This window comes from Bactrocera dorsalis, chromosome 4 (genome assembly GCF_023373825.1).
Source record: "Bactrocera dorsalis isolate Fly_Bdor chromosome 4, ASM2337382v1, whole genome shotgun sequence".
Taxonomy (NCBI): domain Eukaryota; kingdom Metazoa; phylum Arthropoda; class Insecta; order Diptera; family Tephritidae; genus Bactrocera; species Bactrocera dorsalis.
Window position 1 is genome coordinate 53,376,780 of NC_064306.1, and position 25,071 is coordinate 53,401,850.

A 25,071-nucleotide genomic window follows, 5' to 3' on the forward strand; every position below is an offset into this window, starting at 1 on the left:
GACTGCTAATGGTATGTGAGGTACCTTAATGAACCTCAGGCAACATTTTACTAGTACATCGTTGGCATATCAATAGTATGTAGTATTGACAAAAATTAATAAAATCGGGTCGTTACTACCGCCAACTCCCATATACCACATACTATGTTTACTCGTATTATACGGTAGCAATTTTTCTGTAGCGTTTAATTGTGATACAGTCAAAATATTATGTTTCTGAATTAAATTTTTCAGCATTGAAATAATTTAAAACTGCCAAAACCCGTACGGAAACCATTCGGTTGAAAAAATATTGCCATTCAATATTAAAAAAGCATATCTGTCACGTATCATAATACAAATCACATGGAGATTATTATTTAAATAACCAGTGAGAGCATACATCTCTATAAAATTGTTAGTTTATCTGCTTTTGACTACAAAAAACGCGCTCAAATAAAAAAATGTAGTAACTTTTATTTAAATTGCGTCCAAAGAAAGTAAATTGCTGATACTAACTTGTCAATCACTTTCCTGTTGGAGTGGTGATATTGAACCGCACAATCAAATGCATGTGAAATTAAAAAAAAGTATATAACCAACGACAACAACACACAGCAACAAACACGTATGCCATAAAATTTAAATAATTAAAAAACGCTATCAATGAAATGCTGACAGCTGCAAGCAGTCGCGCGACAGTCATGGCCAAGTAAATGAGGCGCGATGCAAATCAGTTGTGATGAATGCGTGCAACTTTTGGTATGAGTGAGAGATATTCAGATTGTATGTATTAAAAGCAGAGTTTGTTGTTGCTTGTTTTATTGTTGTTGCTGATAAAGTGAATGCAATGGTGGTTTTGAGATAAAAAAGAATTAATGAAGATTTTTTAGTAAAGAAAATCAATGGTTTACAATTTGGCTTTTGTATGATTTCAATGATATATTGATTGATTGACCAGTAGTTCGCATTATTTTTTACAAAAAAATAAATTAGAGAGGGAAAAATTTCAGAAAATCAATTTTTTTGTGTTAGCGAGTTTTTTTAATTTACAGATCTACATATATTTATACAAATATATCTGTATATAATATATTATTTTCGTTGATTTTTTTTGTGCATGACATGCCAAGCCTTGCACTCATCTATTTAATTTGCATTTTTGGCTTAAAACAGCAACTACAATTCAACATTTTTGCACATCGCCGCGAAACGACTTTGTAATTGCACAACAGATGATAGAACGATAAGCGTTGATGTGTCTGTGATATGCTTGTAAGATAGGCAAGCTAACTAATCATACTCATGCGTACATACACCTGTTAGTATATATATCACTCAAGTCAGTTATGTGAGAAAGTGCGTTGTGAAAGTAAAAGTGTTAATTTAAAAATGCAAATTTAAACAATTTGTCACGTGTACAATCTATTCGTTTGAAATTTCCCAAATTCTCATTAACGACAATGTCGTTGACTCTTTTATTGAATGTATAATTGTGTTCGATTCGCAATTCATCTGCTCATTAGGTTTAAGCTCTGCTGTCGTGCGAAAAATTCCAAGCTAAACCAACAAAAAAAAAGTTGTGCAGTTGATTTCATTACTCAAATCGATTATACCATTATATAATCTTTATTTAATTATATTGATATGTTAAAATTCTACCAGTTGTTTGTTCGATTCACTAAGGCACTGTTTAGGGGTGGTTTGCATATTAAAAACATGATTTTCCTAGGAACATGAATCGATAAACGAGATATAGTTTTAAATTAGGTGCAAGAAGAACTAAATACATGTATTTCAAACAAAACAAGATGAAAAGTCCAACCGAGTATTGGATGTGCTCCCAATTCGCATGAATTAGAGGCGTGTGACATATTTTCGGAAGACTAGACAATATTCAATTTAAATATATTAGCTTGGTTTAGTCTGGTAGGCTCATGAGCCATGCTTAGACTAGACTATACCAGATGGAGTGAAGTTACGTAACATATTAGGAGTAGTAATCCTTTTGCCAAACTTCAAGATACTCTGTGGTCTCACTTATGATACCTCTGCCAGGGAGGGATGCTCTACTTTTTACATTGACATTTTCTGCAGTCATGTCGGTATGTCAGCCCCATTCTGTAGACGCGTGCAACTATCGGACTGTGAGCATTAAGTATTGCAGTTATTTTTTCACAGTGTTTTCTATCGAGTGCCAGTAGAAACTTTGTATATTTCTGAACTATCGCTATACACGTGAATTTTCTTTATTGCATCCAGCGCCACTCTCTGCTGCTGGCCAAACAGGGTAAATCTGACCTTTATGCTAAATGAAGTTATTGTCTTGATTGCTGCTTGTTTATCCAAGGACTTGCTTGATGTTGAATTAGTAGCTAGCCCTGCGGTTTCCAAATAGGAAAGACCTCTGCTTAAGATATATTCCAAGGGTCCCAAATCACCATTATTCACCGGGTTAAGCGCCGATTTTGCCGTTTTCAGCGTAGAGGTCTATAGATGGCCGATTTAGCACTAGTTTAATAGTCGCTCTCATTATGCACTATTGGCTTCCAGTAGATGGCTTTCCGTAAGCTTGTTCACCACATTACCGCACCGTAAAGCCACTGGTTGTGTCGATCATCTGTCTGCATGCATACGAGACATTGCTTTTTTTTCTAACTTTCTTTCATATTATACTGTCCAAGACTAGTCCAATGTATTTAGTGCGATTCTTGTGAGATAGTTGTATCTCATTTATTGAAGGGAGCCTCCATAGAGGGATGATGTGTTTCCTAATGTAAACAAACAGACCCGTTTTCTCCAGATTCAACCACAGACTAGTATGTGATGACCAATTCTGAATTGCTAATGGTGTATTATTAAGCTGGCTATGTCATTTGCGTATGCCACTATCTTGAGGAGTTTGTCGTATAAGTTCCTTAACACCAATTATTCACCATTATTTTTCATATGAGCGAAGACATCACTCTACTCTGCGGAGTGTATAAGTTTTCTAGGTCATTCTAACGTTGTTCCATTCTGCTATTACCTTGTTAGAGGTCAAGAGGTTTTTGACCCAATGTTGTAAAGTAGGATCCATATCTATTGGCTCGATACTCTTCAGAATAGATTCACATATGCCGAGATAAGGTATAAAGGTAACTGGAAAGGCAAAAATATGAATATTTGTATGTTGTTGTCGTTGTTCCGGCAGAATTTTGCCGAGTTGACAGTCCTTGGTCGGATAAAAATCTGGGTCCGTTCCAGTTACGCAGACCTGACTGTCGTGGGAACGGCTGAATAATTTATATAGTGTACTAGGGTAGTGGCTGAGCCTATTCGATTGAAAAGTAATCGGCCTGACTCATAGATGGCGCTACTAAAATTAAATCCATATGATTTTGAGTGAAACAACATTTGTTATTGTGAAAAAAGTGGATGTCGCACGAGCTCACTTTTGACCAAAAAACAACGAGGTGTTGATAATTCAGAGCAGTGTTTGGAGTTGTTTAAGGGAAATAAGCCCGAGTTTCTGTATCAGTATGTGGCAATGAATAAAAAATGGCTCTATTACTTCACTCCGAAGTTCAATCGTCAATCATCCGAGTGGACTGCACACCATGACCCTGCTCCAAAACATGAAAAACGCAACAGTCGCCTAGCAAGTTTTTGGCGTCTGTATTTTGGGATGCGTATGGAATAGTATTCATTGACTACCTTGAAAAAGGTGGGACCGTCTATAGTGACTATTATATAACGTGATTTGATAAAATAGCCAAAAAACGACATCTCGCGACTATTCCCTGTTCTCAGAATGAAAAGAATGCTTGCTGAAGAGATGGGAAGAAACTTGAAACGTTGAATGAAGAGATAAAAATGGTGTTAAGTAGGAACTGGGCAGGGTTATATATCGATTTCGTCTACTGTTAAACAATAAACTTCTGAATGTCATGCAAATATGCGAATTATTTATTAACCGCTATTAATAAAAAATAATGGATACCAGCAATTACTTAAACTAAGGCCATGACCACAAAATCGCCTTCCAACTATGCAATGATTTATGGTTTTCTCTAGCATTTACACATTCTTGTCTCGCAGAAATGCACATATAATTATAATGGTTAAAAATGTGCGGCTTGAAATATGTGGACGTCTGCAATCCATCTTAATCAGCAAATTCAATAAACAGGCAAACTGACAAAGCCGACCGCACACAAACACAAAATAAATTTGCGCAAATTGAAAGACAGCCGGGTTTGAGGCCACATGCGATGGGCAGCAGCCGCAAAACGAAAAAAAAAAAACAAAAAAAAAAAAGAAATAACAAAAAAAAGAAAAAGCACCCAAAAAAATAAAAAAAGAATGCAGAAGCAACAGAACAACACATAAGAAATGCCAAACAATAAGCTACTTCAGCAAGAAGAAGAAAAATCACAAGAAAAAGTGGCAGATGCGGTCGAACGCATGCGCAGCAAGCACAAATCATTCATGCGGGCGCGCAGTTAGCGCAATGCGGAAGCAGGGGGGTGAAGTGCAAGGCAGAAATGCATGTCAGTGAATGAGCAATTGCAACAAAGACGCATACGGGCATCTATTTGCGAATTTTCGTATAAATACAAGTGTGGAGACATTTAAGACGCCAACAAACGGTAGGCACACGCTTCTTTGCGCTTTCGTAATGCTTAAGGCCGCTTTTGCAGTGATATTGGTTGCATTTTTATTTATGTTTTCTTTATTTTTTGTGGTTGACCACATGCAAGCATCTCAGCCGTCAAGCTGGAAGCGCCGCAGCTAGCAGACAGCACAGAAAATGCCTCGCATTCTTTGCTGTCTTAACGCGTAGAGAGAGACGGACGTGGGGTCATAGAAAGGAATGTGGCAAGTTAGCAGCCAATTTGATGAACGAAAAAAATGTAAAAAAAACGTGAAGAGGAATGGCGCATGCTGAAAAATTAGCATTTTGCTGAGCCACGCCGTGCATGGGCCACCATGCGTATGAGTAACCTCAAGTATTTTAAAAATTAGAAATTGCTGTGGCAGTGGTGAGGGTTTTGGAATTATATGTATATTTTTTATTTGCTTCCGTTTTTTAATAAATATTTAAGAAAGAGTCGGGTTCAAAATTTCTTTTCGAGAAATTTTTGAAAATGGAAATATTTTGAGATGAAATTTTTCGCTAGAAAATTGTGGTCTTTTCTGATATCACGTCAAAACAAGATAACAGGTAAACTTCTGACGCTTCAATGCTTTAATACCCTTTACAGGTGTATTTTTTGTGCCATAAAGAGTAAAAATATATTTTTTTCTTGATTTTTATCCATCAGTTTGTATGGCAGCTATAAGCTAAACTAATCCGATCTGAACAATTTCTTCATAGTTTGGGGCGTTGTTTAGGGCATGCATTCGTGCTGAATTTGGTGAAGATATCTTTTCATATGACGAATTTTTCTTGTAAGTACTTGATTTTTATCGATCAGTTTGTATGGCAGCTATATGCTATAGTGACTCGATCTGAAGAATTTCTTCGGAGATTGCATAATAGTTATAGTTGAGAATTCATACCGAATTTGGTGAAGATATCTCATCAAATGAAAAAGTTTTCCATACAAACACTTGATTTCGATCGTTTAGTTTGTATGGCAGCTATATGCTATAGTAATCTGATTTAAGTAATTTCTTTGAAGATTGAACCATTGCTTTAAATAATGATTCACGCAAAAAATCATGAAATTATCTCTTCAAATGAGGAAGCTATCCATACAAGCATTTGATTTTGATCGATCAGTTTATAAGGCAGCGTTAAGTTATAGTGATCCGATGTGAAAAATTTCTTCTGATACAATATTATATTATTATTTTAATTTTCACTCCATTAATCAAATCATAAATTTCAATATTATGCCTGAACTTCATATTTACTTGTCTTAACCTGTTGTTAAACCTAACTCCACATTACCATCAAAAAAATGTAGCTGGTCACTCTAATCACCGAGGAAGCGCTCAAACTGCTAAGTCGACCTCTACAGCAATTTCTGCAGCTGCCTGCCGCCGCAGCTAAGTTAAGCAATTTTCGTTGCTCACCACATCGCTGTCTGTCTCGCTGCCTCGCTGCCGGGCTGTCGCCGCTGAGTTTTGCTAAATTTCACCGCCACGAATTGACATGTTGGAATTTATTTGGTATGTTCTACGTAGCCGGCTGCTGGTGTGCAAATAGCCAGGCATGTAATATATCGAACGCCGTTTACAGCTATTTTTTACTCTTCTGCGTCTGGCTGCGAGGTGCGCGAAGAATAATGACTGGCTAGCGAGCTGACCGGCTGCCTTGCTGCTCGACTGACCACTCCAACAACGTCTAGAATTTTTTGTGTTTTTGTTTTTTTCTTGTGCTTTCTGCTTATTTCGTTTCTGCTTGTTGGTGCTGATTTATTTTATTCTTGCTGACATATTAACATTTCTTTCCGTCAAGCATTTGCGGCATCTGATTGCCGCTATTTCCTTCCTGTTCTACGATTTTGCCTTGCAAGTATGCGTCGTCTGAAATTATGTTGTTAAGCCATTAAATCGTCTATAATTTATTGAGCCGTTTGACCACATTCACAGTGCATTTGGTAAATAATGAGGCAGTTGTGTTCAACGCAGAAAATGTCGTTGAGCAGTTGAATCTTTATTTTTTTTTTGTTATGTGATTATCGATTGCAGTAACTGCCTCAATTTGTTTTGTTTGAAAAATTGTTGGTAAAATTATGAGATTAATATAAAATTATGATTTAAATTGAATAAATGGAAAATGAAATTTATTAATATAAACTTTAAGCTAACTTTGAGCTAAGTTTATACTAATAAATTTTCCACTGAGCAACTTTGGCGTTGATGATATAAAATAAATAAAAATATTTATTTTCCTCCCATGCTATTTATAGAAAGTTTATTAAGACTGTGTTTCATATTTCGACAACAATGAAACAAAATTGCATTTTGTTGCAATGATCATGAAGACGTTAAAAATTAGTATTGAGTCTTTAACTATCCTATATTCGAATGGCTCCGAGATGTCGTAACCTGATTTTTATCTCTTGATATTTTATACATTATTCCGAACTTGCATTGGAAAGCTATGTACCTATTTCTCAGTATTTGTATGTAATTCGTCTGAAATGTGAGTAACAATAATTTTTGCACTCAAATATGTCGAGCTTTATGTCTAAAAAAGTATTTGTGTGGGGGTTCTTTTTCCATTATTTTAATATGAAGAAAACCTCAACCAAAATCCAACCTGTTTCAGGAAGTTTAATGTGAAAAGTCGGATATATTCGAAAGCAAGGAAATCGGGCGTATTATGAATTGAAGCCAAGATACGTTTAAAAGCCGATTTTTCATATCAGAAATGATGATGAACATACTAAAAGAAGTCAGTTGTGCCTTGGCATGTAATTGGTGATGAAAATATGACCAAATCAACGGCAAGGCCAAATATCCATCATACCAAAGTGCTCTGCATTGGGTGGGATCAGAAGGACATTTCATATGAGTTTCTAAAACCCAATGAAACCATTAATGGGAAACTCATTAATGTGAAGGCAGTGATTGCCAAAAAATTAATGAATTTAGCTACTAGAGACGAGGCAATAATTTTCCAACATAACCACGCGGGTGATTGCCTATGCAGATGATGTAGCTCCTATGGTCAAAGGAAAGTGCTTGAGTACCGTGTATGAATTGACACAGGGGTAAAAAATTGGGCAGTTGGAAGTGGTCTTGCCATCAACCCAAGTAAAACTGAGATGGTTTTATTTACTAGAAGTATAAGATCCAGGTGGTACCGGTGCCGCAAATGGCATCCTAGATCGGAAGCTTTCATGGAAGCCGAATATCGAAGAGAGAGCAAAACTGGCATCGATTGCCTTATACTGATGTAGAGAAGGCATTGGCAAAAAGTGGTCTATGGAGTATTTATGTGCTGAAGGGCTAGAAAAGACCACACTTGCAAAGAAACTCAAGAGCGTGCAACGGGTGACGCTCAACAGCATGTGTGGTGCACTAAGGTCTACTCCAACTATGACACTTAACGCCATCTTGAACATAGTGCCTGTAGACATCGTTGGAAGGTGTATTGAGGTGAAAAGTGCCATCAGACTCAGAAAATCTGAATTCTAAAAAAAACACGTATCCGAACAGTCGGATATACTCACACACTTTGACTTTATACCGGATCACGTAAATCATGGAATCGCCAAACCGAACTCTGACGGCTCTTTCTCTGTCCGACGAGCGACCGACGAGGGAGATGGTGGGTAGGAAAAAGCCATTGGGAGAGAGGGGCAGTAAACTTCTTTGCATAAATGCTATTCAACTTACGAGAAAGGTGATCATGCGACTATTCTTCTAATTTGAAAATACCTTCTCTTGCACCTACAGGTATATCTTTATATATATAAATCTTCTGACCGTGTGTTTGCATTTGAACTGCCCCTAAACGGATAGACCGATTTTGATGAAATTTTGTGTGCATGTTCAAGGAGATTCGAGAATGGTTTAGATTTACAATTTGGTCCACTGGAAAATGTTTTTTAAATTAATTTTTCATTTTTAATCAATTGTTAATTTTGAAATGTTTGACCGATAGATGGCGCTACCATCGCTACCACCTTAAATTGGCGTAAACGTGCATTAAACAAAACGATGCCAAAGTAAAAGGCGACATCTGTGGATCACGTTTTTATATTGAGGACAGAGTTCGTTCTTAAGTAATGAATTGGGTGATTCAATACATCTATGGGTAGCTATAATATTTTTTTCATACCTGCTAACTATTGGAGGGGGTATCTTGACAGGCAATTAAAAATTGCAAAAGGTCTGGCATAAAAAAATAGCGGCATAACTGAAGTGTTGATAAAAAATTTGAGATATACAGAAATCTTTTCGAAGCATTGCACAGAGCAATACAATATTTAAACGGGAACGATGAATACATATATGCGTACAATTTCAAACTGATCCTTCCTGAAAAATAATAAAACTGCTAAATATTGGGAATGGTAGAATAGAACTACAATCAAATACACGATGCAATGAATTAAAACTGGCTCATTTATCATTCGATGAATAATATAACACGAGCATCCCACCACGTTTCCACGTTTGAGAACCGTTTCTTAATATGCAGTCCACCAGGCTGACAATCGATTGGACTCGATTGATTTCACTGATGCACAGCCCAAATTCAATAGTATTTTTACCCCAAAAACCAATTCTTTCTTAATGCACGAAATGCTTTTTGATTCATTTTTGTTGCTTCATCAAAAATGCGATTATCCCTTAACTAATAATTATAATCTAACTAATAGAAATCATATAGATGGCATTAGTAGTACTACCTATGTATCAGCCACAGTAAAATGTAGGCGGGTCCTCTAGTAATGTTATAAAAAATTAGAAAAAAATTGCTTATACATAGAGATTATTATATCTCATATCAAAATTTTTCTAGTGGTGATTCGACTTATCTACTCACAAACTGCAGCAAACCAAAATGTGAAGATGTAGTCTTGAGAATTCATGTCAGACTTATAACGTTTTTTTTTTTTAATTTTTTATAAAAAATAACCTTAAGAACTATTTTTTCAATGAAGTGACTTAAAATATTAAAAGTCTACAAATCAATTCAGTATTAAGACCCGTGTGAAAACCGTGTGGCAGCTGCAGTCCAAATGGTATCAATAATACCCAAATAAAAAGGCTTAAAATGAAATAATTAATAACAAACAGTAGAAAGAAATAAATAAAAAAATAGAACTTAGTAGTAATAGGAAGTACAGCAGCTGCCTTAAATGTAATTAGGTTGAAAATCCCAGAGTGCAGACTAGTTCTGTTGGCGACGACATGCAACAAACAACATTCTTTGGAGCCACCACCACGTACATACATAATACGGCGGAACGGTGGCACGAAGAAGGCAGCATTTTCCACAACTCATCAACATCAATGAGATACGCGCAATGCGCTTATAATTACCAGCATAAATCGGTGTTGCAACTACTTAAACACACACATACACATATACTTATGTGCATATGGATATACACACACATACATGCATGCGACTAGAAGCTGTGAGTTTTGGACGACACGAACGCCGCTGAATTAGAAATACAAAAATAAAGAAAGCGTTGAAGATGCACAAATATATACACTTACATATACATATATATACACATATGTATAGTGTGTGAGTGTGCGGCGAGTTGCGCACTAAATACGCTCAAAACGATTGAATGGCACCTGAACCATATTTAAGCCACAATAATGGCCAAACTAAGCACAGAATGCAATTGCAGCTGTCCGTCTGCCCGTCTCTGCCTCTCCGTCTGACTGCCTGTCTGTCTCTATATTTGCCTAGCCAGTTGCTTGCTTGGCACCGTCCACCGACTGGCTGGCCACTTATAAGTCGGCACATAAATTAGTTATGGTATTAGTGAACAGTTAATTTGCTGAATTTCTAGAATTGTAAAATGATTAACGCAAATACGTGTCCAAACCAGGTGAATTCAGACTAAACTGCGGCAAATGAGCGCGAGAACGGCACCAAACCAAAGCCAGCACAGCCCCATTTGGCTTGAACTGTTTTGGTTTGGCTGCGCCTGCGCCTTGATTTGGCTTGAGCTAAATGAGCCATTAAATGTGTTAAATATTAACGACGCGATGGCAGGATTTTCATGTTACAACAAAAACAAAACCAATAACAACAAATAAGCAAAATAGCAAAAGTAGCATTAATATTCTTCTGCGTCTGCGCGTCCTGTTTGCTTGCAGCTGCTGTGTGGCGAACAAAATAAGGCCTTAAAACACGCGCACAACAAAAAATAAGTGTTAAAACAGATAGAACAAGAAAAATACGCTACACAGCTGCAGTTCTTATAGCTTAAAAGGGTATAAAAATATTTTTTTTTCTGATTTTGAACGTTCAGTTTGTATGGCAGCTGTATGCTATAGTTAGCTGATCTGAATAATTTGTACGGAAATAATACCGTTATTCTTAAACAATAATCCATGCCAAATTTCATGAGCAAAACTCATCAAATAAAATATTTTTTCATAGAAGAACTTGAATTTAATTGTTAAGTTTGTATGGGAGCTAAGTGTTATACTTATCCGATCTGAACAGTTTTCTCGGAGATTGTACTGTTACTTAAGACAAGCATCTGTGCCACATTTTGTAAGGATATCTCGTGAAATAGAAAGCCTTTCCATACAAGAACTTGATTTTGATCGTTCAGTTTGTATGACAGCTATATGCTATAGTCGTCTGATCTAAACAATTTCTTCAGAGATTTTACCGTTATTTGAGGCAATAATCCATGCCAAATTGCATGAGCATACTTCATCAAATAAAAAAGTTTTCCATACAAGAGCTTGATTTTAATTGTTCAGTTTGTATGGCAGCTATATGCTATAGTGGTTCCAAATCCGTGAGTCCAACAAATAAACATTACCTATGAGTGAAAAAAACATGTGTAAAAATGTATATCGATATCTCAGAAACTGAGGGACTAATTCACTTATATCCACACACTCTGTTCAGGGTATAAAAGCATACCACAAGCGAGCCAGCCTGCGTGCCAACGCACAAGCATGAGGCAAAGTGTAATAAAATATGCAGTCAAAAGTCAAGAAAAATAAATTGCAAACAAAAACGAACAACAACAGCGATAACAAAGTTGCAGACAAATAACGCAGGAAGCGTGGAATGTCGCGTAGAACTAGCGCTCAAAATGCGTGCGTGTTGCAAGCTGCATAGAACAGGCTGTGCCACAGCGACCACTACGAGCTAGCAGGCGTCTGAGTGGCCAAGACAGCGTCTAGTTTACACACGCACACACACACCCGTTCACATATATTTAAAAATGCATTTCCACCTTTTTCGCGGCTTCCTCCGCATTACTCTTTTTTATTGTTTGGCAGTTTTACAATTTTCGGCTGCCTCTCAATATTTTGCCGTTATTTTATGCATTTCTATATATTTTGCATGTTTTTGTTGTTTTTATTTTGCGGTTTCCAACGCCTCTATTGCAACATTGCAACGCGTTCAATTGTTGTTGTTTAGCTGTATACGTATATGTAGCCACAGACACACATATATATATATATATATGATATATACATACATATAAGTATGTGTATGTAATTCTTGCCGCAAGTTTGTTGCTTAAGTCTTTTGTTTTTCTTTAAGGATGTTTGTATGCGCTTTAGTCGAATATTCGTTCTGCTGCCGCTGCCGCTGCCACAGCATGAACCGGTCAATTTTCTGCAAAAGCTTGCTTGTGTTTGGTTGCTCGTTTGTTTTCGTTGTCTGTCTTTCTTATATTTTAGTTTATTTGCTTGCAAATAGTTGGAATTCTTTAGCGTTACTTTTTCACGACATTTTCTTCTTCGTACGCAGAGGTCACTTTCGGGTGGCCATATGAAATATTTATATTTTTCCTATATAAATATAAGTGCGAAAATAAACATAAATTAATTTTATAAGCTAAAATTATTATTTTTTGTATTTGGCAGGAAAACTGAAATGTTTTGCTTTCCTTTATATGTATATTTCAAGATTTTATATAACCTATGAAAACATTTCAGTTAACTTTCTCAGTTTATTTAAAATTTTGAAACATCAAATTATGGAAATCGAAAAATTTCAGTTTTACTTCCATATTAGCTGTTCGACTTTTAGTTTAAATGGTTTTTACTAAAACAAAATAAATAAAATTAATAAACATTTGATTACAAAGTTGCATTATTTCATCTTAAATAAAAAAAAATTATGAGTTATTTACGAATAGAAATAAACACTCCTTTGCTGGATTAGGTGTCCAAAAGATCGCGCTTGAGGTTCACTTTTGAAAATAATTGGTACAATATTTGTCAATGGATAAAGAAATCAATTTAAAAATCTAAACCTAAAATTGATATTTTTGCTTTGAGACTTCTTTATAAACATCGCGAAAGTTAAGCCAATGGGAAGCTGCAGCCTTCTGAAGAGCGCCTACCGCAACTTAACCATTTTTTCATTCAACTTCCCAATCAAAAACATTCATTAATATTACCGGTGATATTTTCGATAATCAAACGTTTCATCTCAAAGCTTCACGTTTAAATTTTGCATTCAAAATTTGAAAAATACTAGTGGAGCAGGCCACGCGTTTTTTTGGTATACATATTATACTATTATTCATATAATAAACTATTCAATACAGTGAACATTTTTCTTTACGAATAAAGACGAAAACGACGAATAAAGAAAAATCCAAGGGATTGTGCTTGAGGATACAAATAAATTTCATTAGAAAAAATAACGAATTTTAGGCTGCTTTCTCAATGTCTGGTTACCAGCATTTCTGTTCAGTTAATAGAGTTGTCCGCTTACAAGATTGTACTGAATAAACATCAAAGAATTGTGGGTCCGGCTAATGTGCATGGTTAATGAATCTGTCCACTTAATAGAGCGGCCATTTAATAGAGCTTTCGTGTATTTTTTATTTATGGATTATTTTTACTATTCTGTCTTCTAAGTTGGTTCGAACTGGACAGAGTGTGCTAAATTTTGCTAAAATCGGCTCAGTAGTTTAGGAGTTCAGCGCGGACAAACAACGTGACACGTAGTTTTTATATATAAAGATATATATATATTTCTTTGATTTTTGAACACATGTGCTTCGAAATACATTTTTTCATATATGAATTGTTATAACATCTTACATAATTGGAATTTAAACTAACCTTTCTTAAAATTGAATTAAACTAAACACAATGTACTAAGTGTTTCTAAAATCGGGTTTGCAAATTCTTATATTTAATACCTTTGCCAACAACAATAATTAATTACAAATGTGTAATTCGTGTACTAATTCAACTCTGGCGACGCTTAGCGATGGAATGCTATCTTTCGAGTTTGAATTAAACCTTGTGATAGATAAAATTTCAATATTTATACACTGAACAGCTTAAATTAAGTTTACTACGAAATTCGTAACACCCACATGAAAACCTCCTTCTGTATATACGCGAACTAGTCCCTCACTTTTTGTTATGTCGGTCTGAAATTCCGCACATGACCTTTACTTCCTAACAAGCTGGTCATACAGCTGTCATACAAACTGACGAATCAAAATCGAATGCTTGTATGAAAAACTTTTTATTCGCCAATATATCTGAACGATATTTGGCACGGATTCTTGTCTTAAACAGAGGTACAATCTCTGTAGAAATTATTCAGATACAAATTGGCAGATCAAAATTATATTTTCGAATTATTTAGCTAAAATATTCTTCCCATATGAAACACACGTAAATACTACTGTTTCCAGTCAATAAAGCGAAGAAATCTCAAGTTGCACAAGCAATGAGTTGAGTGAGGCAATCAAAAACCGGAAAACCAAAAAATCCCCCTATTACGACCTAATTACTGCCGATGTTCTAAAACACCTTCCTCCAATAACTATTGTAGAAATTACCAACATTACTAAAAACGTGCCAACTTATTGGAAAAGTGCTGAGGTTATCATGATTCAAAGCCAGGAAAACCAGGATATGATATACCTTCTACTGGCCTATTTCATTTATATTGATAATAGCAAAGCGTTTTGAGAAAATTCTCATAAAACGTTTCAATAAAACCATAGAACGAAATACCATAATTTTAGCGCATCAGTTTGGGTTTCGAGCTTACCATTCTACGATTGATTAAAGCCACAGAATTACACACATTATTGAAAAAACCTTTAAGGAAACAAAATCTGTTCTTCCGTGTTTTTGGATGTTGCAAAAGTGTTCGGTAAAGTTTGTCACAAAGAACAGTATTGTGATATCATAAAACTATATCTATAAGGTCGCTATTTCTATGCTTAGGGAAATAAAAGCAGAAGTTCCACGAGGTAGTGTTTTGAGCCCTCTTTTCTATATTTTATTCACGGATGACCTGACAGTAGACTGCAATTATACAACAGCCACATTTGCAGATAATACCACGTTGATTGCTGTTGCTAGAAGTAAACACGGGTCAACTACTATTTTTCTGTAAATAAAGTCTTACAATGGACAAAGACAGATAAAACTCAATGAAGTTAAGTCAGTATATATTGTTTTCATATAAAGGGTGATTTTTTAAGAGCTTGATAACTTTTTAAAAAAAAAAACGCATAAAATTTGCAAAATCTCATCGGTTCTTTATTTGAAACGTTAGATTGGTTCATGACATTTACTTTTTGAAGATAATTTCATTTAAATGTTGACCGCGGCTGCGTCTTAGGTGGTCCATTCGGAAAGTCCAATTTTGGGCAACTTTTTCGAGCATTTCGGCCGGAATAGCCCGAATTTCTTCGGAAATGTTGTCTTCCAAAGCTGGAATAGTTGCTGGCTTATTTCTGTAGACTTTAGACTTGACGTAGCCCCACAAAAAATAGTCTAAAGGCGTTAAATCGCATGATCTTGGTGGCCAACTTACGGGTCCATTTCTTGAGATGAATTGTTGTCCGAAGTTTTCCCTCAAAATGGCCATAGAATCGCGAGCTGTGTGGCATGTAGCGCCATCTTGTTGAAACCACATGTCAACCAAGTTCAGTTCTTCCATTTTTGGCAACAAAAAGTTTGTTAGCATCGAACGATAGCGATCGCCATTCACCGTAACGTTGCGTCCAACAGCATCTTTGAAAAAATACGGTCCAATGATTCCACCAGCGTACAAACCACACCAAACAGTGCATTTTTCGGGATGCATGGGCAGTTCTTGAACGGCTTCTGGTTGCTCTTCACCCCAAATGCGGCAATTTTGCTTATTTACGTAGCCATTCAACCAGAAATGAGCCTCATCGCTGAACAAAACACGCGCGCGAGAAACACATTTCGAACCGAACACTGATTTTGGTAATAAAATTCAATGATTTGCAAGCGTTGCTCGTTAGTAAGTCTATTCATGATGAAATGTCAAAGCATACTGAGCATCTTTCTCTTTGACACCATGTCTGAAATCCCACGTGATCTGTCAAATACTAATGCATGAAAATCCTAACCTCAAAAAAATCACCCGTTACAACAAGATACAATTAGTAAGTAATTTTCATAGACGGTGCACGAATATCGTACTTTAACTCTGCTAAATACTTAGAAATGACACTTGACTAGGTGGAAAGTTCATTTAAAAACCAAACGGAAAGAGTTAGACATGCTACTTAAGAATATTAATTAGTTACCGTTATGGAGTCATCCAACGATTCCAAAACAAAGTACTAAGACTAATTATCAAAGCGCCTTGGTATTATAAAAAAATGAAAACAAGAAAAAACGTTAACTTCGGATGCACAGAAGCTAATATACCCTTCACAGGTGCATTTCTTTTAGTAACTATGTGTTCAGTTTATATGGAAGCAATATGCTATAGTAATCCGATCTGAACAATTTTTTCGGAAATTACATAGTTGCCTTAGAAAATAATCTATACCAAATTTCGTTTTCCATACAAGAACTTGATTCCGACCGTTCAGTTTGTATGCCAGCTATATCTTATAGTGGTCAGATATCAGAAGTTTCGACAAATGAGCAGCTTTTTGAAGAGAAAATGAGGTTAGCAGAATTTCAAAATGATATCTTAAAAACTGAGGGACGGGTTCGTATATATACATATAGACAGACGGACAGATGGACAGATGGACATGGCTAACATACTGATACTTTATGATATATACATATGTATATACTTTATAGGGTCTCCGACACTTGCTTCTGGGTGTTACAATCTTCGTGACAAACTTAATATACCCTGTGCAGGGTATAAAAAATCATGGTAAAGAACTTATCTTTCCCTTTTATGCTTTAAGAAATGCATTTATGAAGGGTATTTTGGTACTGCCGAAGTATTCAACATTTTAAAAGGTCCTAAAATAAAGGTTTCACATATATATTATATTCTAAGAAATTTTTCTAAAACCTAATGATTTCGACAATTCTCCGTACATAAATATATATTTGTATATATTAGGTTTTAGAAAAATTTCAAAGAATTTCTTGAAGGTCTCTTTGAATGTAGACATATATGTATATCTGCATATAATAAAACATATAAATTGGGCGATATATGAAATACATTGTTTCGTAAAATTCGCAAATCGATAAGATCTTTCAACAGCTACTTAATATATTACAGTACAAAAATAAACACATTTTAACTTCTAATCGACAAGTGAAAATTTTTGAAAATACTATTAACTCTTAAGACCCCATAAAAAAGTTTTACTGCCAATGTGCTCTTAAAAACTACTTAGCTACTCATACAAAATAAATTCCCACCATAAATTACAAACAACATTAATAAATTAGTACCGTTTAAAATAAGATTAAATAGGCATTAACTAAACGATTTCCTCACACTCGAGTAATCCATATTTACAATAATAAGTGCTATATAAACTCATGCTATGAAATTCAGATTTATTACGGCAGCCAGCTTATGGGAATTAATGACCTCATTAATATAAATTTTTAATATACGGATATATAATATTTTCTGACCATATCGAACCACTTTAGCCAGCGACACCAATATAACGCTGAAGAAAGCGTTACAGTTACCTACATATAAATGTATCAACAAAGCATTCATTCATTGGATTTGCAGACTCTTTCACATCCACACACAAACACACACATTTACCTGTAGGCAACTATGATCACTTGTTTCCAGCTCTCGAACGCTTTAAAGTCTGCATAAATTATTCATTTCCATTGTGTGGCAGCACAGCTTAAGCTGCTATTTACATACCGATGCTCTGAGAGCGCTACTTTTACTTGTCAACACCGTTACCGGAATTTGCATATTCAATCAAAACAAAGAAATCAAATTGTCATACACAAATGCTTAATCCGACAACGGTATTTTATCGATATGGAATTCAATTGGCTAACCGCTTTTTGGTTTTTTTTAGCAATTTTTTGAGACTCTATTGAGTGCTGGACCATTGATGAAAAGTAAAATGAAGCTAAAAACTAAGTCAATAAAAGTAAAAATGGAAAATCTTGGTGCATTGTGGAAATACATTTTTGTTTGTTAAGTAATAATATTATTCAGATTGTAATTTGTTTATTTTGGGATAGGATACAAGTATAATGTGATTTTCGTAAATCCAAATTTTGAAAATTAAAATTTTTGAAAGTATACCAGTTTAAACAGTTAAACTATTTAAAATTATAAATATCTCACTCTCCAAATCCAAACACAAATATGATAGTTTTCTGGTAGTGATTTATAATAAGTGTTTTTCTGTGACAATTTTAAATATAAACATGAATCCCCAGTTAGAAACGAGAAATAATTTCAAAGCTAAGTATACTTCACCTGAAAGACTTTAAAAAGGTTGAAGTTGAGGAAAAATAGTTTGAAAGTCATCGAAACTAAAAAAACGGCACGGTGAATGCTCAGATACGACACGGTCAATAGAGAACTACTACCATTAAAATTCTTACCATAGTTCGAATATACAATCCTTCCGGATAGCCAAACAATAAGTTTTCTTTATTTATTTATTTATTTTTTTAATGATGTATAGCGAAGTCTAACTTCTATGTAAGGAATTGAACTAAAATTCAGTCCCCAAGCTTGCCTGATCTTCCATAAAAACGTGAGAAAGAGGGGTCGCAGGGATAAGCACCTATATGAATGGGTCCGCTGGGTTTGGGACCCACCATGTAAAGAAAAAAACACCCCCCATTAAAAATAAGCATCCTACTTGTAAATATTTAAACAGCAAACAACAACAAAGAGGAGCCTATGAAGCATATTCTATGCGAACGCAAATTTTTGTATAGAAAAGAACAGAAAAGAAAGTTACACGGATAAATTTTTTCGTACTGACGAACTTTATGAGAATCGCGTGGCTGTTAAGAGAGTTCACATACAGTGAGAGACCTTTAGTGCCGGTGGTTTAACAATGAGTCCTCCCAATGGTCTAGATTGTGTGTCGTCGGACATCCGCTGCACTTAAATACTCCAAAAAAATTATTACAATATTCTTGTTTCTGAAAATGTACTAAAATCTCGAAATACAAGTATATTGTGGGTAAAAATAGCGAACAAAGAGTTTGTCTCAAGTTTTGTATTTCTAACCGAATTTCGTATGCGGAATCGCGGTCATTCAGTCTTACCAAAAAAGAAAACAAGCCTACGAGTGGTACAAAGCCTTCAAAGACGGTCGAGAGATCGTTGAAAACATGCCACTCTCTAGAGGTCCTTGAAAATCGTCAGGCAAGTGTTAGAGAGATGGCATGATAGTTCGACATCTCTCGCGAGTCCGTTCGAACGATTTCGGGGGGTATTTCGGATATGACACGAGTTCTGACTTGACTCGTCCCGATAAAACTGAATTTCTTTTAAAAAGAGTACCGTAAACAGATCTCTTTGGACATGCTCGATCGTGCGCAATCCGTTCTCCCATTCATAGAGATGTGAAGGCATGGGTTTGTGAGTTTGACATGTAAATAAGTAAACAACGATCGGAATGGAGCCAAAGCCCCTCAAAAATCAAGGTGATACTCATTTCTTTTGCGATATTCGTGGTTTTTTGCATCCTGAATTTATTCTGGATGGACAAACGGTCTATAAGGAGTTCTATTTGGATGTATTGAGGCATTTTCGTGAGAATATCCGTCGAAAACAATCGGTATTTTGGTAGAACAATTCATGGATTTTACATGATGATTATGCACCGTCGCATCGAGTAATGATTGTAACCGAATTTAAAGCTAAAAAAGCAATGAATATCATCAATCAACCACCGTATTCATCAGATTTAGCTTCGTGTGATTTTTTCTTGTTCCCCAAACCTAAGTTGCCGTTCCGCGAAACCCGTTTTCAGTCGATCGAAGAGATAAAACAAAATTCGCTGAAGGAGCTGAAGGCCGTCCCAAAAAGTGCTTATGAAAAATGTTTCGAGGACTGGAAAAATCGTTGGCATAAGTGTATAACATATTTTAAGGGGACAAAATAAATATTGATAAATAAAAAAAAATTTGCCTTTTATGTACCATTTCAGGTAGTTTTTGGTTACAATTATTATTTACTGAGTGACTACTTGAGGACTTATTTCCATAAGAACCCATATAAATCTATCGGTTAAAATAGTTCCGGTAAATCAACGATACACTGGAATTTTTCTCTAAGAATCCATCTTCAAGTTTAAGTCGATTTAGTCATATTCGTATGTATGTTCGTCTGTATAATACTGAGTAATACTTCAAGACGCTGAATGTTCATGTTCACCTTTCACTGTGTTGCCGATCTTCGCTTTTTTTTGTTTTTTAATTTCCATTTTTTTATAACAATAATTTTTCAAAGAGAATAATATTCTTATAAGAAAAATTGTGTGTTAAAATTCTACACTTTTTTCGGGGTTCCCCCAAATATTTGTTCTTAGAAAACAATTTTGATAACATTCTAACCAGCTTCGTTTATTAGATAAATTTCGTTTTAACATATTTATAAATTCCTTACCTAAAATAGCTAAACATAATTAAAATACACATACACCTGTAGTTCGTGCTTACATATCTACAGAAACCTTCCCTGTAGTCATTTAACTGTTTCCAAAAAATCAATGCTTCCCGCAGCATTGACTGATTGCCAAGTCTACAAAAAGGCAAAAAAATTGCGCTAAAAACAAAACCGTACAATAACAAAAATATGATTTTTTTTGCTGACCCAATAAACTCTTTAAGCAGCCACAACGAATCAATCCTACCCAATAATATACCCGACAACACCATATATTATCGTTTACGCGCGCAAAAAACACACAAAGCCGCACAATTGTCAAGTGCTGCGTTGCGCATGCGTGACTTGTCGAGTAGCGCAGCAAAAAATAAATAATCAACAGCAACAACAACCTACACATTAAGCCGCAAAAATCTACCTGTACGCATTAAGGTGTGTGAAATTTTTGCGGACCACAAATCAATCAAAACCCCCAACGACCTTTTCATTTTCTCTTTCCGCAGCCGGCGTGCTTTGCATTGTTATTGTTGTTGTGCTTTGCTTTTATTGCCTTGTGTCTTTCTTTCTCATCTCGTCTTAACGCTTTCTTCGAGAACTATTGTGTGCCAATCAGTGGCGATATTCAATTCAATTTACGACTTCTACAAGCGACTTTTATTTCTATTTAATCTGCACCGATACACGAGTTCGCCTTTTGAAGCCAACAATAACAACAATGGCAGCGTTTTTATGCGATTTTCTGCTGATTTTTTTTTTCATTGATTTTCACCTGCCCACATTTGTGCGGTTCACCTGTTAATTAATAAAATTTTAATAAAAAAAGGTGCCAAAGGAGAGCGAAAATATTTCGGCATTACTTAAAACATAAAAATGGTCAGATGTTTAGCGATTTTATGGCATCGAGTTTAGTTATTTTACCGCACTGCGTGAATCCAGTTATTATGCTTGTCTTCATATACCTTCATGCTGCAAAATTATGGGCTTGTAGCGGCCAATGTAAGAAATTTCGGTTTAGAAATTCAACACAGTACAAGTGTTTCCTATTTTCACTCAACTTCAGTTGCACTTCCCTAATTGGAATCACCATAATCCTCAAAAAAACGTCGAGTTAGAGAGACTTCGAGTTATAGAAGCTTTCATGACATGCTGACCAAAGTTTTTTTGATATTTGTTTCATCGATCGTCAGTTGTATAAATATTTATATTTAAATAGGAAATGAATACTTTATAACATTTTTGGATGGCGCTTGAGTAATTTTTTCTTCAGTAGAAGTCGTTGGCTCTGAAATAAGCGGTTCTACAATATCCTCTGTTATAAATTCGTCTAAGCAAATCTCATTATTCACCTCAATATTATCTGTAGTAGTAACCTTTGAAGGGATATACATACATAAACGCGCTATGACTTTCCTCAAAAAATGCGAATCACGCGCCAATTGAAAAATTCGATTTATGGAAATAAATTTGTGTGAAATATGACTTCTATTGCCAAGTAAAGAGTTCGGGTTATGGAGAACTTTATGTTATAAAAGATCGAGTTGAAGAAACTGTATTTTAAATTGTTAAAGACAAAATATTAAACTTTTAACCAATAGTTGAAGGCTTCTTTAGAAGACAGTTTCATAATCATTAGTTTGATGAAAGTAAAATTCTCGTCATTTTTAACTTGTACCTACATTTTGTCTACTAGAATTAACAAGATAGAGATGTATTGATCATCGTGTACCTCCCAAACTTCCTCGATCCCGGTTCGCTCGACGGTATACTACGAGTATATATAAAAAATTTATTTGAAATCAATGCTTTATAGCTCTTTCATAAAACCGCGAACTTGCCACTTCATTTTAAAAGTTGTGTTTTTTGTCGTGTCATAAAATTAAATACAATTATTTGTAAGTTGGTATGCAAAACTCAATTCTCTGTCTACACTTATGCTTTTCTTGCTCTTCTTCGAGCAAGTTAGAACATTTTTGAAACCAATTTTTATATCAATATGCAATTTTTAGTTGACTTGTAGAATGTGTATCGAAGTTCTTTCAAATGTATTTCCAATTTAATGAGAATAATAAATTTTATTGCCTTACATTATTATCTTGGGACCATATGGTACACTGTCGAGATTTGGCTCATCTACCTAGTGTTTAACTGACGTCACTTTAGCATGCGCTTGCAAATGGTTAAGAGAGCATATCTGTGAGATAAATATTTGGTTTTATTAATATATTGTGACAAAAAAGCACCCGGAAAGTGTGATTGAATTTTAAGGGTAACTGATATTTCATAAAAAATATTTTGGTAGGACTGTCCTTAATTACTATGCCAAATATCTGTCAACCAGTTTGTTTACAGCATTTGCTTAAGTCAGTACACCTCAGTATCGCGTTGCGATTTTTACTTTGAAAAAAAATATCGAACGAAGAATTTGTCTCAAATTTTGTATTCGGCAATTCAGTTTTATCAAAAATTTAAGCATGCGAGTGGTACAAAGAATTCAATGATGGTGGAAAAATTATTTAAGATATGTCTCGTTTTGGACGACCTTCGACCTCTTCAACTGATGAAAATATTAAAAATGTGAAGGATGTAGTGCTTGAAAATCGCCAGGTAAGTGTTAGGGACTTGGTGAAAGGGTGTCACTCGTGAGTCCGTTCGAATGATTCAATTCAACAATCACCTGAATGGAGGGAAAAAACGAGCCGGGAACCAAATCTCATTGCTTTCTTCGATATTAGTGGTTTAGTGCATCATGAGTTTATATCGGAGCGACAGTCGATAAGAAGTTCTATGAGGCGTTTGCGTGAAAACATCTGTCAAAAATGGCCGGAATTGTGAGAAAAAAATTCATGATATTTGAAAAAATGTTTTCCAATATTTACTTACTGAACGAAAAACATAAAATCTTAAATATTATATTATGGTCAATATGGTGTACGAGCGAAATCGTACATACTTGTAAATCGAAAAGACCACATATTTTTTTTTAAGAATGAAACTTTGAGAATGAAGTTTTGATTTATTATTTACTAAGAATGACAATAACTTCTTATTAATATTTCTAACACAAAAGTCATCGATTGATGCTTAATTTTACTTTCTACTAATATTAATTTCTTTACACAAAAAATAAATGTTTAATAACATGTAAAAAATATATTGCACTCACCTCAAAAACACTGTAAATCAATTAATCCAAATCGCTTAAGAGCAACAAGCCCTATAATCCTTGCAAGTAATATGTTTGTGTATTGAATGTTGATTTCTATAAAAGATGTGTGAAATGCAAAGAAAAATTTAATGTATCGAATATATATTTTTTTATATGTTTAATGAAAAGAATTATTTTGAATTAAAAAAAAAGTAAATCAGTACTAAAAAAAGTTTTAAAAATAAGAAAAATAATATTTAATTGAAATTAACAAAAAATTTATTAAATACAATATTTTTTTAATTATAGTTAAAAAAAATTTTTGAAAAAAAAATTATGTATTAAAAATTAAAAAAAAAATACTCTTAAATACAATATTTTGTAAACTATTATTAAATCATTTTTTTCATATTTGTTAAATTCTTTTTTGTTTGTTTTTTATTAAATACAATTTTTTTTGATTCTTATTAAATAAACTTGTTTTTCATATTTTTTATGCTTTTTTTGGTACCGATTTAATTTTTTTTTATTTAATGAACATTTTTTTTATTAAAAATACTTTTAATAATTCTTTTAGTATTGATTGATTTGTTTTTATGATATTTTAATTTTAATATTAAAAAAAATTCAATTTATTTATATTTTTACTATTAAAAAAATATTAAAAATATTTTTTTTAAAAAATAAAATTTAATAAATAATAAATATTTTTAATAAAAAATAATTTCATATACTTTTAATGAATTTTTTAGCATTGATATATTTTTTAAACAATATTTTAATATTAGAAAATGTCTATAAGTTAATAAGTTTCTTAAAATTGTATTGTAATTAAATTTTAAATGATATTTTAATATTACAAAATTTAAAAAAAGATATTAATATGATGTTGTAGTAAAAGATAATTAAACTGATGTTATATAAAAACAATAGAAAACATATTTTATTAAAACAAAATTAATTAAAATTTTATTCCATTAAATATACAACACTTAAAAAATTTCTACTTATATATTTTAATTGTTTTCTTCCAGGTAACTATAAATTTAATACGAAATGTGATTTAATTTGCGCCAACGAATGAGCGCTCAGCGCATAGCAAAAAACCCACTCGTAAATTGAAAAAATAATAACCGTAGCATGAAGCGAAAATAAAATAGTAGTAGTAGCTGGCCACATTTAAGTCACTGAAGGGGAAATTCGGCGCAGCTTGTCTATCCGCACGCCAAACAGGCTACTTGGCTACTCGCTTTTTCTCTTAACGCTATTAGCGCGCTTCGCACAGCTTGGCTACAACTCGGTTGGCGGCGGCATGCAACCACCAGACCGATAAAAAAAGTGCAGCGCACACAGCCATAATATGTATTATTAATTAGCGCCTGCGAGCTCGCGTCTGCCACCGAGAAATATGGATCAGTGGATCAATGGCATGAATAGAGGCAGA

The 25,071-nt window shown here is 34.3% G+C and overlaps 1 protein-coding gene across 2 annotated transcripts in view; it reads right to left on the reverse strand.

Annotated features, from left to right (window-relative positions):
- The window catches only part of LOC105224371 (uncharacterized), a 72,469-nt gene that overhangs the window by 39,027 nt on the left and 8,371 nt on the right, over positions 1–25,071 (reverse strand). The window contains exon 2 of one of the 2 annotated variants that reach the window (XM_049455201.1): positions 23,646–23,741. The exons of the other annotated variant lie outside the window; for it this stretch is intronic. The gene's annotated coding sequence lies outside the window, so the exon portion shown is untranslated. The remainder of the gene's footprint in view (positions 1–23,645; positions 23,742–25,071) is intronic. 2 annotated transcript variants of the gene reach the window in all.